At 38.9% G+C, this 16454-nt stretch overlaps 1 long non-coding RNA gene across 1 annotated transcript; it reads right to left on the bottom strand.

Moving 5' to 3' along the window:
• Nucleotides 1-210: 210 nt before the first annotated feature.
• On the bottom strand, nt 211-15111 carry LOC125752679 (uncharacterized). The gene is made up of 4 exons (XR_007402772.1): nt 14952-15111; nt 2718-2937; nt 1782-1824; nt 211-918 (listed from the first exon to the last, which is right to left on the bottom strand). It is a non-coding gene; the product is annotated as an uncharacterized LOC125752679 (long non-coding RNA).
• Nucleotides 15112-16454: the final 1343 nt, after the last annotated feature.

The following is a 16454-nucleotide window of genomic DNA, read 5'->3' as shown; positions in this document are numbered from 1 at the left end:
GGAGAATCGTAAGTATAAAAAATATGACATCTACTCTTAGAATCCTAATTCTAGATTGGAAAGATTAAGCATATTTGAAAAGTAGGGATCAATGGAAATTTCTGCACAATGAAAATTATCAAAATTAATTATCTTGAATGGTTTATTTATTTATTTTTTAATGTTTTTTTTTTAAGATTTTATTTATTTATTCATGAGAGACAGAGAGAGAGGCAGAGACAGGCAGAGGGAGAAGCAGTCTCCATGCAGGGAGCCCGACGTGGGACTCGATCCCAGGTCTCCAGGATCACGCCCTGGGCTGCAGGCAGCGCTAAACCACTGGGCCACCAGGCTGCCCTTGAATGGTTTATTTAGTGCAGTTCTTCTAATAATCAGCTTGGTGTGTGGAACAGTTGATTGATTATACTGTAGAATTAGTAGATTGACAACATCAAATCTATAAATATAAGAAAATGTTACAAACATTTTGAACAGGGGTTTAAAGTCCTCTAAATATTTTAATAGCAATGTACATTATTATCTGGATATAAAAAGTCAAAGACAGATTCATCATATGAAATGCTAGACCTGGGAGTCTTCTCAAATTCTTGTCAGTTTGTCAAATATCTTACCTTTTATAAGACTATAATACAACCCTATCAAACCTCAGAAAATTGAGAAAGAAATCAAATATTTTAATAGGATTCCCATTACTAAAGCAAGAGTGAAGTATGTTATTGATGATACCACCAGGTTAAGTTAAGAATTATTAGAAATAAGAAAAGAAGTAGTTTTAAAATTCTGATATCATTGAAAACATGTTTATTAGACACTTACTCAGTCATACAGAATAATCTCAATGTGACAAGCTTCAGAATCTAATGTCACTATATGATTTTGTGTAAATCAGTTAAGTTCTTTGGGACACCATTTCTTCATCTGTAAAAGAAGTTAAGATTGGATTAATCTTCATGAGAGCACATAATAACAGTAAAGTTTATTATACATTAACTATGTGTCAGGAATTGTTCTAAGTATGTTTACATGTATAAATTCATTGAGTCTTTAAAACAAGAGTAGGAAGTATTTGCTAATATTGTCATTTATGGTTTTACAAATTACAAAACTGAGACACAGAGAGTTTCAATAATTTGGCATTCAGATGTCATAGCTATTGAGTGGCAAAGTGAGATTTGCCATCTGGCACCAGAGTCCATGGGCTTAACCACAATGCCTTACTGCTTATTTTTCAAATACGTGTGCTACTATACTCTCCCCTCTTACATGAGATCACTACCTGTGATGTGTAGAATAATGGCCCTCCTCTGCCAAAAGAAGTCCTAAGGAAGTCCTAAATTTTAATCCCTGAAATTTCTGCAAATGTTGCTTTTTGTTGCAAAAGGGACTTGGCAGAGGGATTATGATAGGATGCTTAAATGGGCAGATTATCCTGGATTATCTGAGTGGGCCTAGTGTAGTAGTTACAAGGGTTGTAACTACAAGCAAGAGTTTCAGAGTCAGGAAAAGAAAGGCCAAATAGGTCCAAGTGATATGATTACTGGAAGGGAGCCACAAGCCCAAAATGCAGGTGAACAGCCTCTAGAAGCTGGAAAAGGCAAGGAATGGATCCTCCCCTAGCATCTCCAGAAGGAATGCAGCATTCTCAACATCTTGATTTTAGCTCCATAAGACTCATTTTAGACTTCGGACATATCAAACTGTAAGAGAATAGGTCTGTGTTGTTTGCAGACAATGCATTTGTGGCAATTTGTTATAACAGCAGTAAGAAACTACTACATTACCATGGTGGCTTTCCCTTCAAGACCAACTTGTTTTTCAGGTATGCTGAGTGAAAGAAAGGTCATAAACCCACGAATTAGATACTGCTGATATCCGTTTAGCTCTGAGATCACACACGTATATATGAGAGGTATTTTGTAGCTAACTACGTGAGGTAAATTCCTATCTTAATGGTTAGCTTTTAAGATAATGCTTTAGTAATGGCTCATAAAAATAAGAGCAACATATTATAATTATGTGTATGAGACAATACCAGGAACATCGAGTAAAATTTAAGTGATATATAGTGTCAATATTTTTATGTTATTTAAATATAATTTAAAACACTAAGCTCACAAAGGTTTCAACATAAAAGAATAAATTAATGATGAAATTAATGAGAGAAGTATTTAGTTGAGTTTATTTATAAATAAACTCAATAAAAGAATTCTGAATTAGAATCAGCTGCACCTAGATGAGTCTTAAACCAATCTTTGAATAGAGTTAAGAAATCCTTTGTTTTCCTTTTAAAATATTAATTTTCTTCCTCCAAGGAGAGTTAGTTACAAACTCCAGTATTATTGAGTCAGTCTTTAGACTTTGTGTGCATGTGTGTGTTTTACCCTAAGAAGACTGATTACAACCAAAGTGGACATGCACAGTTTCCAAGGTGAGGTGCTAGAGGTGGGGATGAACTGATTGAGTTCCAGTCTACCTCATTTCTGAGCAAAATCTAAATCATGATACAATAAGATTAATCTAGAAAAAACTAGAAGATTGTGTTCAGTTCCCAGAAGGAAACATCTCTGTGCATAATTCTCATCTATTCATTTAATGAGCTTCTCCAAAATTTCCAGCTATCAGAAAATTCAGAGTTGTTCTTATGACAATATTGAGCTGACATAAGTGATTTTGATATAGTCTTAGGTTGCATACGAAGGGTTTTTTTTCTTACTTACCTGCAGGGATATAAGAAGCAGGCTCTGAAGTGAACTAATTGGTGAACACTTTAAGAAGTACTTGCTCAGGAGCATATAAATTACAGTGTTTTATAATGCCTTACAGAACACTGGAATAATTTAGAGTATCATGGCAAGAAGCTAAATCTCAGTGGAGCTTTTAAAAATATTTTTAACATCTAAGGATTTCCAGTCCATGTGGAAAAATGGATTCCATTTCCTAAAGAGAATATAATAAGGGTGTGAGTATTAGAACAGAGTTGCTTTTGTAGCTCAGCTGGTTTTACCTGAAACTTAGTACTGTATAAATTGAAAACTATTGTATGCATTCTACAAAAACATTGTATCATCCTAAAGTAGCATCTTCCATCAGCTATGTAAGGTGAGGAAATTCATTTCAGTGGGTTAGCAGTTGTTTTTGAAGCTGGGATTTATAAAATGCATGTTGTGTAATTAGGAGGGGTCAAAAGAGTAGTACAAAAAAAAAGGGAAAGTGAATATGATTTCTCAAGGATCTTTTAGACAAACAAGAATATATGAACAAGATGGAGAAAAATGGGGCACACAAACAAATATATAGGAATATGACCTGGGCTGTGACCACGAGGGCTGACGAAAGTAAATGTGAAGGTCCACGTAGGCCTAAATTGGTGAGGAAAGTCTCCTGGAGGAGATGAGACTTGACCAGTTATGCTGGGAGTTAATTTGGGACTTAGAGGGCCTAAGGAGAGAAAGAAGAGAATTCCAAGAAAATAAGGATGGCGAAACTAGTGGACAGTTCATTTGTTTATTCAAAACACATTGACTGGTGCTTGTGTGTCATAAGAATACAGAAATGAATAAATCAATTAAAAAAATCATCTTCCACATGGTTTACATTCCATAAAAATAAGCAAAATTAATGCTTAGACAATTATAATTGCTATGGAGAAAATAGGAAAGATAATTGGGGGCTACTGGCAGCAACTTTAATAAGTCAGTTAGGGAAGGCCTCACTTAGACTGTGACATTTGAAGATCTAAAAGGAGTGAGGGAGTAAATCCTGTGGAGCTCCAAGAACAGTGTTGAGGCAGGAGGGTCAGGCCCAGAGGCAAAACCATGCCTGATATGTTTGACCAAGAGTGGGCCGGAGAATGTGGCTGGGGCAGGATAAGCAGAAAGGAGAACTGTAGGAAATGATATCAGGTAAGTGACGATAGTCAGATGGCATAGGACGGGGTGGGTCAGTTTTGAGGATTTAGGCTTTTACTCTGAGTGATGAAGGGAGGCACTGGAGAGTTAACATGGAGGAAGGATATGAATTGGTTTATATTTAGCAGGATTACTGCAGGTGACGTGCTTAGAATAGACTACAGGGGCAAGAATGGGGGGAACCACGGATGGGAAATTAGCTGCTGCAGGAAACCAGGTGACAGAGGGTAGCACCTTGGGCCACTGAGGTAGTTGCAGAGCTTGTGAAAAGTACTTCACGTTTGAATTTATTTTGTAGGTAGAACAAATTTTGCAGATGGATCGAAAGTGTCCTAGGGAGAAAGAAGGAAATGAAGGAGGGAGAGAGAGAGAGAAGGAATCTGTAAATGAGAATGAATTCCAAGCAGCTGGAAGGATAGAGTTGCCATTCACTGAAATGGGGACGATTCTAAGAGTAAGTTTGAGGTAAAGATCCAATGCTCAATTTAGGGTAGGTTATGTTGGTGATACTTATTAGACATTCAAGTGGTGAGAGGTTACGCATGAGCCTAGAGTTGAGGAAGAGTTACATGAGGGATATATAAATTATACAGTTATAAGTGCACATTGTATTTAAAGACTTGGGATAGCATTAGGTCAGCAGAAACTTGAATGTAGATAAAAAAGAGGTTCAAGTCATGAACTCTAGAGTTCCAGTGTTATGAGGTTTGAGAGATGAGGAGAAAGTGGTGCATGAAATTGAGAGTAAGCAGCTAGTTATTGGCAGAAGAAAGACAATGAACATGCGATGTCCAGGAAGCCAAATGAAGAAACTTCCAAAGAGTAAAGAGTGATGCCCAGTGTTACTGAAAGGTGCAGTCAGATGACAACTGCAATTTGTTCATTGGATTTAGTAATGTAGGGGTTTATTCATAGCTGAAAACCTTGGCAAAGGTTGATTGTACAAATGTAGTCATCATTTTCCTAGGCCCTATCTTCCTCAGGGTACAGTGTGGTTTTGATACAAATAATATAATAATTTCAGATTTCTCGTGGTTGGAAAATATGATCACCAATCCTTGGATACATTCTTCAAATCATGGGGCTTAATATCCTTCCTTGTGAGTGGGGACTGGACTTAATGTCTTGCTTCTAATGTATGTGATGGAAATGAAAGTAGGTGATGTCATTTGGGACCTAAAATATTGTGGCTTCCTCCTGGATTTGACTGCAACCTCATGAGCCAGAATTTTCCAGCTACACGCACTCCCAAATTTATGACTCACAGAAACTGTGAGATAACAATCTTTTTTTTTTTTTTTTTTTTAAGTCTGGGATAACTTGTTATATGGAAATAGATAACCAATACACATTTTGGTATCTGAAAGTGAGATTGCTGTCATAACAAATACCCCAAGAATGTGGAGTGGCTTTGGAGCTAAGTAATGGGCAGACACAGAGAAAGACTTTGAAGAGAATGTTAGTGGAAGCTTATGAACCTCAAATAGACTGTTAGTAGAAGTTGGGGCTTTTGAGTCGTTTGTCAGTGAAGCTCAAACAAAGTGAGGACTGCATTTCTGGAAACTGAAAGGAAGAAATCTTTGTTCTGCAGTGGCAGGCAGGTTAACAACACTGTCACCTGCGATAATCTGGAAGTGGAAAATGACTTGAACTGAATGAACAAGCTAAGGTAATTTCTACACAGAATGTTGAAGGTACTACTTGGGATCTTCCTGCTTATGATAAAATGTGAGAGGAGAGAGAGAGGCTCATGGAAGTTCGGCTGAACAAAAAAGAAGCTAGTGTTTTGGCTTTAAAAATTCCATAGCCTCGGGGCACCTGGGTGGTTCAGTTGGTTAAGCATCTGAGTCCTGATTTCAGCTCAGGTCATGACCTCAGGGTCCTGAGATTGAGCCCTGTGTCAGCCTCCATGCTCCATGGGGAGTCTGCTCAGGATTTTCTCTCTCTCTTTCCCTCTGTTCTCCCCCTTGCTCATGCTCTCTCTCTCTCTCAAATAAATAAATAAATCTTTAAAAAAAATTCCACAGCCTCTCTAGATGGTGAAAGAAACTAAAATTAAGAAAGAACTTCTGTACAAATATCAGATCAAGGGATCTGCCAGGTCTGACGTTTAAGCTGAGGGTGTGGCTGTGAAATCTCTTATTAAGGCTTCAGAAGGATCAATGGGGCTGCCTCAGAATACCATTTAGTCAGAAAAAAAAGGGGCTCTCTGCAGATGCATATGTCTCAGGCCTCCCCTCAATCAAACAATGTGGCTTCTAAGAAGCTTATGGTTATTGTCCCTTAGCAGAAGCTCTAGATAGAGAAGAACTTATCTTGATTTATAGGTGTAGATTTATCTAATGAATTGGAGCCCAACAACATTCACAGGAGACCCACAAAGTTTTAAAAACAGAATTATATCAGCAGAAGCACTGTCAGTTTAGACGGAAAGCCCAGAGGTAGCACTAAATACAAAGAGGCATCGTCCCTGCCCCCAGTTCTACTAAAGGGAATCAGGCTCAGAAAAGTACTTGGCTACAAACACCTGTCATGAAAAAAGAAGGATGACTCAGAAGTTAAAAATAAGATTGGAGCCAAGAGAGCCAAGAACTGTGGAGTATTGTTCCCAGGTCTTGAGTCCCAGTTAAGAAATTTCCGACCTCTGCTAGATTGGATTTCAGAACTGGTCTTGACCAGTGACTCCTGGGCATCTTCCATGTCTATGGAGGCTATCTGGTGCCTCTCCCACCACTGAATGTAGGGCATGAAAAGAGCACAAGAACTCATTTCTTTAGCTCACAGGTCTTCAGGTCAAGGGGAACTGTACTTAAGGATCTGCATTTAAAGAACTTCATCTGAGAAGATTCATTGATGTTTTGATTTCATTTATATGACAACATCCTAGATTTCAAACTAATACTGTATTGGGGTCCTTGGGAGGGGCAATGGATGTATTTTGCATATGGGACAAATATAAATAAATGTAGCCAGTGTACAAATTGTGATGATTTTAATTTTTATTTTATTTGTTTATTTTTAAAGATTTTATTTGTTTAGTTGAGAGAGAGAGAGAGAGAGAGAGAGAGCAGAAGACAGAGGGAGAGGCAGAAGGAGAGGAGAAGCAGGCTCCCTGCTGAGCAGGAAGTCTGGACTCAGGGCTCCATCCCAGGACTCTGGGATCATGACTTGAGCTGAAGGCAGTTGCTTAACCAACTGAGCCACCCGGGTGCCCCTAAAGTATAGTGGTTTTAAAATGTCTATGAATTCACTTTTTAACATATGCCTTATTTTAAATAAATTAACACATATTTATAAATTATAAATTTATAATGCCCATTTAAAATATGTAATATTTTAAACTATGTCTATGAATTCTCTTCAAGATACAGAGCTTAAAACTGCTTCCCCTGAGTGTGGGCTGGACTGGGTGACTCATTTCTAAGGAATATAGTTAGATGGAAGTGACAGAATGTGACTCTGTGATGAGGACATAAAGGACTTTGCAGCTTCTTCCCTCTCTCCCCATTTGCTCGCCTGGGGAAAGGCAACTGCCATATCACAAGGACACTCAAGCAGCTCCATACAGTGAGACCTGAGGCTTCCAGCCAAACACTTCTGCCTGGGCTTGGAAGCAGCTCATCCAGCTTTAGTCCAGATTTCAGTTGGCTGAATCCTCCAACTGACATTTTCATTTCCACCTAATCAGAAACCCTGAGACCCAACCACTCAAATTCATGACCCGCAGAAGCTGGGAAAATGTTTGTTTTATGCCACAAAATTTGGGGGAAAATTGTTATGCAGCAATACCTAACCCATCCAAGAGTCATCTGTCTCTAACAGAATTGCTGGAGCCCTTAGCCTCATAAATTCTTTTCTTAAAAAGATTTATTTATTTATTTGAGAGAGAGAGAGAGAGAGAGAGAGAGAATGTGTGGGGGGAGGGGCAGAGGGAAAATGAGAGTCTTAAGCAGACACCACACTAAGCGAGGGGCTGATATGAGTGAGGCTCCATCTCATGACCCTGACACCCTGAGCCAAAACCAAGAGTTGGTCGTTTACCTGACAGTACCACCCAGTCCTAAATTCTTCTTTAGGGACACATACATGTGTAGAAGGGCAAAGAGCAGAATTCAGGGCTCATGAGTGATGCTCTTTCTCACTCTTTCCTCTGGATTTTCTCTTCTGGAAAAGCCTGTGGGAGGCTTTGTCCTCTGCCACACCCTCGTGTGCTGCAGTCATGGTGATACTCTTTTATCTTGTACCAATGCTCATCATGCTAAGCTGGAGAAAGTTTCCTTCTCCTCAATTGTGCTACAGTCTATCCCTGAAGCCACAAAAGAGAATTTCTTTCTTTCTTTTCTTTCTTTCTTTCTTTCTTTCTTTCTTTCTTTCTTTCTTTCTTTCTTTCTTTCTTTCTCTTTCTTTCTTTCTTTCTTTCTTTCTTTCTTTCTCTCTCTCTCTCTCTTCTTTCTTTCTTTCTTCTTTCTTTCTTTCTCTTTCTTTCTTTCTTTCTTTCTTTCTTCTTTCTTTCTTTCTTTCTTCTTTTTAAGATTTTATTTATTTCTTTGAGAGAAAGAGAGTGAGTGAGCAAGAGAGAGCACAGTGGGGGAAGGGCAGAGGGAGAAGCAGACTTCTTGGTGGGGGGGGAGCCTGACAGGAGGCCTCGATCACAGGACTATGAGATCGTGACCTGAGTTGAAAGCAGATGCTTAACCAACTGAGCCACCCAGGTGCCCTGAGAATTTCTATTTTTTAATATTTTGTTTCTAGCCCGGCCTCTAAGAATGTCACTCTTTTATTGGCCTGCTTTGGGTTTTAGCTCTTTTTTTACCTAGAAAACTAACACATTTTGTTCCTCGGAGTAAGGCTAGAAGACAATCTGAGAGACGACACACTGGAAGCATTCAATATCCTCTCCACCCTCAGACTACCAACCACTGCCAAGGTCAGGTGTCTGTGTATTACTTTCTTCTGACTAATCCAATTAATCTTGTGATCTTGTGTAATCTGTAATATAAATATGATGGGGGAGGGACACCTGGGTTGCTCAGCGGTTAGGTGTCTGCCTTTAGCTCAGGGTGTGATCCCAGTTTGGGGATCGAGTCCCACATTGGGCTCCCTGCATGGAGCCTGCTTCTCCCTCTGCCTGTGTCTCTGCCTCTCTCTCTCATGAATAAATAAATAAAATCTTAAAAAAAATTGTGATGGGGGATGCCCCAGTGGCTCAGTGGTTGAGCATCTGCCTTCGGCTCAGGGCATAATCTCCTGGTCCTGAGATCGAGTTCTACATCAGGCTTCTGTGAGGAGCCTGTTTCTTCCTCTGCCTACGTCTCTGCCTACGTCTCTGCCTCTCTCCGTGTGTCTCTCATAAATAAATAAATAAAATCTTAAAAATATATATATACAAATATGATAGTAAAGATAGAGTTTTAGGTATGAGAACTTAATAAATAGTGGTAAGACCTAAAATATTTTACTAGATGATTTCTTCATAAGGTATATAAAGTTTAGCATTGCCATAAATGGTAATTTATAATAACATAAAATGTCCTTCCTCAGCAGAAATTGCCCTGAAGGGACCAATAGGCTGATAGGCACTCAGAATTTCATAGATAGATCTTTTTAATACAATCTCCAAGCAATAAGAGCAAAATGACAACCTCTTAACTCTTCTAGGCAAGATGATCAAAAGTGACTCCTAACACACATGTTGCCAAACTTCAAGCCTTTTGATGTTGCCACACTGACCACCAAAGATTTTCCAAAAGGGTGAAGTTCTGCCATAGGTAATTATCTACAGAAGCTGCCCAAAAGCCTGTAAGGCGGCTTGGCACGAAAAGCCTATTCAGTATGTATGGTCTAGACTAAATCTTCTAAGAGAGGATCTAATTTTATCAGTTTTTCCTGAGACACAAAGAAAGATGATAGTGTTAAAGAAAAGCATGGATTCAGAAAGGGTTAAAAGAGGAATTGTGGATTGTGTAGAAGAGCATCTGGTGGGTACAGTGCAGATGCTAAGCAGAGAGCAGAGCTGCAGAAAGATAGATCCTTAGATTCTGTGGGGAGATCAGGGCTTGGGGAGCATCTGAAACTTTCAGTTCTCTAGGAGACTCTATGGCACTTCCAATGACATGGATTCCCCTCCTTTCTTGCTTTCTATGTGGCTTTGCACTAAACTCCTATCACTGGAGAAACCTGATTATTTGGTTCTTCTACATGATATGAATCAAGCACATTAGTCTCAGTTCATGGGGCCAGCCATTAACCTCATTATGTCCAGCTGGCCTTCCCATAAGCTTCATCCTCAGGTTCTCATAAACATGACCTCTGGTTGGCCAATCCTTGCTACCTCCACGTCCAAATAATCACAATGGATGTCCATTATTACTGAGGCATTGTTTTCAACATATGTTGCCCCAATCTAACACTGACCTAAGGGTTTCATTCACTTAGTTAACAAATATTCATTATAGGAATTATGATTACCATTTTGAAAATGAGGAAATTAAACCTCCAAAAGATGAAGGACCAGACTAAGGTCATACTTGCCAGACCTGGGGTTCAAACCAAGCATTATCTGGCTCCAGAGTTCCATCTGCTAATGCAATAGTTTTCAAACCTGGCCCCAGACAAGAGTTTGTTCAACTAGTCAATACTGAACAACCAACATGTGCCAGGCACCGGTCTAGGCACGGCAGATTTAGCCATGGACAAAGACAAAAAGAGCATATGTCCTAAAAGATGGAGACAAACAACAAATAAAATGGTTGATGGACAGGCTTAAAAACAAAGAATCCCAAGTGTGAGCTCCAAAGATCATGTTTTTGTAGGAGAGAGGATTGGGCTATGAAATCGATATTTTAAGGAAGGATCGCAGTAGCTTTTTGATACTTAGTTTAGACTTGACTCCACTGTATCAGAGAATGCTGGCTTGTAAAGGTGTAAATTCATTGTGGCTATGCCAAGCCCTCCATCCTGAATGCTTCGAACATAGTGTTTTCTTAAAATTACGTTTTAGGAGAACTGGTAAGATTCTCTTAAAATTAGAGCTTAACCCCAGATAGTGCAATGTATGCTGATTGATAATATGGATCCTGCAATGCATGCATTTCTAAATATTTGATTAGGATTGGAGAGAGACTTAGCTTTATAAATCTACTGGCAAAGAAAACACTGCTTTTAAAGGCATAGTCACAGGGTTTTTACAAAAGGATCTCTATTGGGGTTATTGATTATTACTTTAGAAGTTTGAGTTTTATAGGCACATCATTTAAAGAAAAATTAATGAGATTTAAAGACCTGACCTTGAAAATTCTAAATCTCTCCATAGAGCACGGGGAAGGGGAAGGGAGACGGACACGTGAGAACATTTATTAGAGACCACCAGATGCTGACACATGCTTTGATTTAATATAGGAAGTGATAGGGAGGTATTTCATTCCAAACCCGGAAGGAGGAAATGGGCAATTAGAGCACATGGCTGGTCTGGGGTGAGGAATAGCAACTGCCAAATTAATTCATTTGCTCAGAGAATAAAGGACTGCTGGTGAGTCACTGGCTCTAAGTAGGGCTTGCTTTGTTGTAAAGAGATCATTTCAAGGCCCAGAGTTGAAGACATGGGCCTTTAAAAACAACCTCACCCATCTTTTCATATTCTCCCTAAATTTCTTGGGTTTCCAGCCTTCCCTGAATTGCCTAGTATTATAGAAATATGCTTAACTTGTTCTAACTGGACTTGTCTATAGCGCTGGGATGTTCGAATTAGGCCAATGCCATGGAAAGACTATTCTCAAAACCCAGATTCTAAATGACAAGCTGCATTTCTCATTGTTTTCCTCTCCTTTGCTCAGGACTCTAGAGTACATGTTGAATAATAACTATGCAAGAAATTGCCAGCATGAGCCCGCCTTATTCCAGATGAACAGTTCATCGCTAATGTATTTAACTCAAGTTCTTCTTGTTCTAATGAATTAACTGCACTTAAGTGGCCTGCAGCTGAGAACTTGTTTGGGGAAAATGGCTCAGATGCAAATCCCATCTGTAATCACCCTTTAAAACATTTAATACTCGTGCAATATTTAAATCAAGGATTCTTTCCAATTCCATTGTCAGACGTCTTAAAGAAATGTAAACATCTTGTGATTTTTTTTTAAATAGGGAAGTAGGCAATGCATGTAGGAATGAGTAAAAACAAATATAAAAGGCTTCTGTAATTGGAATCTCTTTTCTCCTTCTGGATATAAGTGCTGTATTCCTGTGTAACTTAAATACTTCACCAGAGACAATTCCAGCTGATGACTGTATCTACAAAGCACAGAATCATATTGTAGATCAGTTCTAAATCCCGTGAAGTCAAACAGCCACTATTTGATTTATCCACTGTTTGTAGAAAGGAGATACACATGTCTAAAGTGATTCTTGGGAGTTAATATCAGAAGTGCCATAAGATCATCTAATGTGCAGTTCATCATGCGGTGATTTGAGCAGCATTTGGGAGCCTCCTGTCACTTCATCGAAGGAAAGCCTCTAAATAAGCACTGTTTAAAGTGCTCTGCCTATGAGCTAACATTGTCAATAATGTCTAGAGAGAGCCACAGTCTCTCGAAGAACCCACAGCAACTTCCTTTGGCCAGCAAGCACAGACACAAGAGTCCTCACTTGCACTCTTTTGGTTGTAAGAGGGTTCAGCCAGGCTCTCCTGACCTTGAGAGTGAAAATGACTCACTATCAAATGCTGAAGCTCTAATAAGATACAGACATATAGATGCTACTCAAAAATCGGCCATGACCTTAACAGAACACTGTACCAGGTTTAATTTTGGTATGTGAGAAGAGATGACTGGAAATTGGATGGAGTCCGGAGATGAAAATAAGAGAGATAATTAAATGGTAAGGGAATAATAGTTTCTTAAAAAAGTCTAAAGAGATTGGGAATTTTTTATTCTGAAGGAGAAGAGAGCTAGAAAGCTTTTTTTTTTTTAAATCACATTCCTTTTTTTGTGTCAAAATATTATAAAGTTAAATTGAGAAGTTGTACATGGAGATAGCACATAATATAAATGAGTTTATAGAGAGCATAAGGAAATGTGTTCTCTGATTTGAAAATTTTTCAAATGCAGGAAAAGGCCACTGAGGGTGATAACGATGACTTTTGCCCCTTTTGTTTGAAAATCACCGGTCTCAGAGGCAGGATTGGCACTCCCCGGGCATCTCCACAATTAACTTTGCTTTTACTTCAGTTTGGGTACAATTTCCCCAGACTCTTATTCATGCTCTCTACCAGAGACTTACTGATTATGATTTTTTTTTGTCCTGCCTGTGGGACTATTTTTTTCTGCTGATTTTTATGTACTTAACATATTAGGTTCAAAATATCTGATGCAGCTTTATGAAGTATGGGCCTCTAAAATTCTGCATATCTACCCTTGCTCAGTCCAAATCATCTATTTCTGAACACCAACTCCCTTCATTTTATACACTGCAGACTAACAGAAATATCTTTAACTTGCTGGCCAACTAAATTTCCTTTCTAACTACTCTTGCCAAGGAGATAGATATAGACTATAAAAGTATTAGTGATTAAATCAGCCTACCCTACATAATTAAATTCTCACCTAGGTAGAGGTCTTTTGACAAGACCATTATATGATGTAATTAGTCAAATAGCTTCATAAATGAGGAAAGAAAAGGATTAATTTCTCTTTCTTTGGATGAAAGGTGTGTCAAGATCACTATGAATAAAGGAAGTATATGTATTTATAAAACATTTTTGAATGAAGGAACATATGAATGAATGGAGTTCATTTTAAAAATCGTGTCTTTTTTTTAAAAAAGATTTTATTTATTTGAGACAGAGAGAGACACAGAGATAGAGACAGAGATAGCGACAGAGAGCATGAGTGGGGTGGAGGGGAAGAAGCAGGCTTCTCGCTGAGCAGGGAGCCCAACATAGAGCTCATTGAGGGACTGGATCCCAGGACCCTGAGGTCATGACCTGAGCTAGAGGGAGATGCTTAACCAACTGAGCCACTCAGGTGCCCTTAAAAGTCATGTATTAAATATACAAATTCCTCTCCAATCACGTACTGCAGCAAAAATTTCATATTGACTATTGTCCTGATTTCTGCCCATTCTCAGTGGGTCACCAGAGCATTCTTGGTTCAATAAGGACATTTTTTTCCATATTGAATTGATCATCAACTCCACCTTCTTTCTACCCATAACCATGAGCCACAGCAGTCAAGAATATATATCTAGCATTGAAAAATCACTCTATAGAGATAGCTCAAGTCTAATTCCATAAATAATGAATCAAAGACTCCCACTGTATCTCTTGTACCTTATTGAATCATTGCACACTTTAAACTGCTCTGTGGTGTGTTTAACAAATCTTTAACCATGTCCCAAAGTATTACTCATAATTTAGTCTGAAACACTTAGCAATTTCATAAAGTTTTGCATTCTGGCTCTAAAGTGAACCTTTAGAACAGAACTGAAATGTTAAATGTGTTTTATCTAAGTAGAAGTGATGTGAATTCATACATTACTAAACGTTTTTATACTTCTTTCCATTTAACCATTAATGCTTTCTTCCTGCATGGCCATTAATTTTTGTTGTAGCCAACAGATATTAAACCCTTTCCTGCTCACTTATAATGAAGCCTATAGACACAATAGAATAAAAGAAAATGGAAGAAGCTTTCATTCAGACCTGTTTGGTGTCCTGGAATGTTACTGCTAATAACCTTGCAAGGGTAGAACTCAGAATGTGAAGGAAATTTTACTGTTACTGCTTCTGGCTAGGCAAGTTCTCCCACACGGGTTGGAAAGATGAATTATTTTAGGGAAGAGGGCAGATGCCAGAAGCCATCATGAAATCATATGTCTATCAAGCAAATCTGAGCTGATTTTCTCCTATGCTTCGTTGTCCCTGTTTCCTTTTCTACCACCTTTCTTTTCATTCTCAGCCAGCTTCACATCTTCTGTTATCCCCCTCCTCGCCCAGCTTCCTTTCCTGAGGTGTTGATTGTCAGCTGATCCAGCCCCTCTGACTGGACGCACCTGTTCCTTTTGTTTCCTCTCCATGCAGACAAGGTGATGAAAGCGGAGTAGGAGTAGAGAGAATTATGCCTAAGATCTGTCCCATTGTTCTCTATCCATCTACTGCACAGCTTGCTTCTCATGCTCTAATCTACAATCTTAATTTGGAAACCATCTCATGTTTGCTTCTGTGAATAAAAGTTTAAGACAAAAAAAAATTGAAAACTTTTTTTATAGAATTTTACACAAGGTTTATGAAAACACTTTGGTCTCTTAACATAAGGTGGTATATTTAACATAGTATATTCGTTTTCTCTCGCTGCATAACAATTGCATTCATTATCTCACAGTTTCAGTGGGTAAGGAGTTTGGGCCTCACTTAGCTGGGTTCTTTGCTCAGGATCTCACAAGCCTACAATCAAGGTGTCAGCCAGAGTTGGGGTCTTATCTTCCATGTTTATGTGGTAGTTGGCATAATTCATTTTTTGTGCTTGTAGGAACAAGACCCTTAGCTCCTAAAGACTACTCATCCTCCTCTCCCATTAGAAATTCACCATGTGAAAAAAAAAAAAAAAAAAAGAAATTCACCATGTGGCTCTTGGTTTCTTGATGCAAGAAAGCTTTTCTCTGACTTCTCCTTTTTCTGAGCTATAGACCTACTTTTAAAGGCTCACCTGAAAAGGTCAGGCTCACCTAGAGTAATCTCCTGCTTGATTAACTTAAAGTCCATTAATTAGAGGTCTTAATGACATCTGCAAAATCCCTTATCTATGCCACATAACAGAATTGTGGGCATGATATCCCATCACTTTTGCACATAGTATTGGTCGGAAGCAAATTATAAGAGGGAGGATTCCACTCTACAAGGGTGTGGGTCATTGGAGGTCATTTTAGCGTTTTGCCAACCATAGGTAGGAATCAACACATTCAATAATTCTCTACTTTTTCCCTAGCTATTCTTTTTTTTTTTAAAGATTTATTTATTTATTTATTCATGATAGACAGAGAGAGAGAGAGAGAGGCAGAGACACAGGCAGAGGGAGAAGCAGTCTCCATGCACCGGGAGCCTGACGTGGGATTCAATCCCGGGACTCCAGGATCACGCCCTGGGCCAAAGGCAGGCACTAAACCGCTGAGCCACCCAGGGATCCCAATTCCCTAGCTATTCTTGCAGTAGTTGTCCTCTTCCCAAAAAAAAAACCTTATCATTGTTTTCCACCTTTCACATCAAGAGTGACTTCAATGTCCATTTCCATAACCACTCCAACATACTATCCTCACACGTCTTTCTTTCCTTTTCTCAATTCTACAGATTTTTCCTGAGCATCACTAAAGCTGTATACGTGTCTTGTCCTAATCCTTATTACCACCCAGGAATCAGAACTGTATCAAACTAGAAACCCTAAATGTAAATATCTCACTCTCTCACCTCAAACTCTTATCAGCCATGCTCCGGCCCTCACTCCAGTGACATTTATTCTGACTGTGATAGGAAACAGCTTCTTGACTGGCCTGCTGTCTTCC

Source organism: Canis lupus, chromosome 16 (genome assembly GCF_003254725.2).
Source record: "Canis lupus dingo isolate Sandy chromosome 16, ASM325472v2, whole genome shotgun sequence".
NCBI classification, from domain to species: Eukaryota; Metazoa; Chordata; class Mammalia; order Carnivora; family Canidae; genus Canis; species Canis lupus.
Note: the sequence above shows the minus strand (reverse complement) of the source record. Positions and strands in the feature narration are given on the sequence as shown.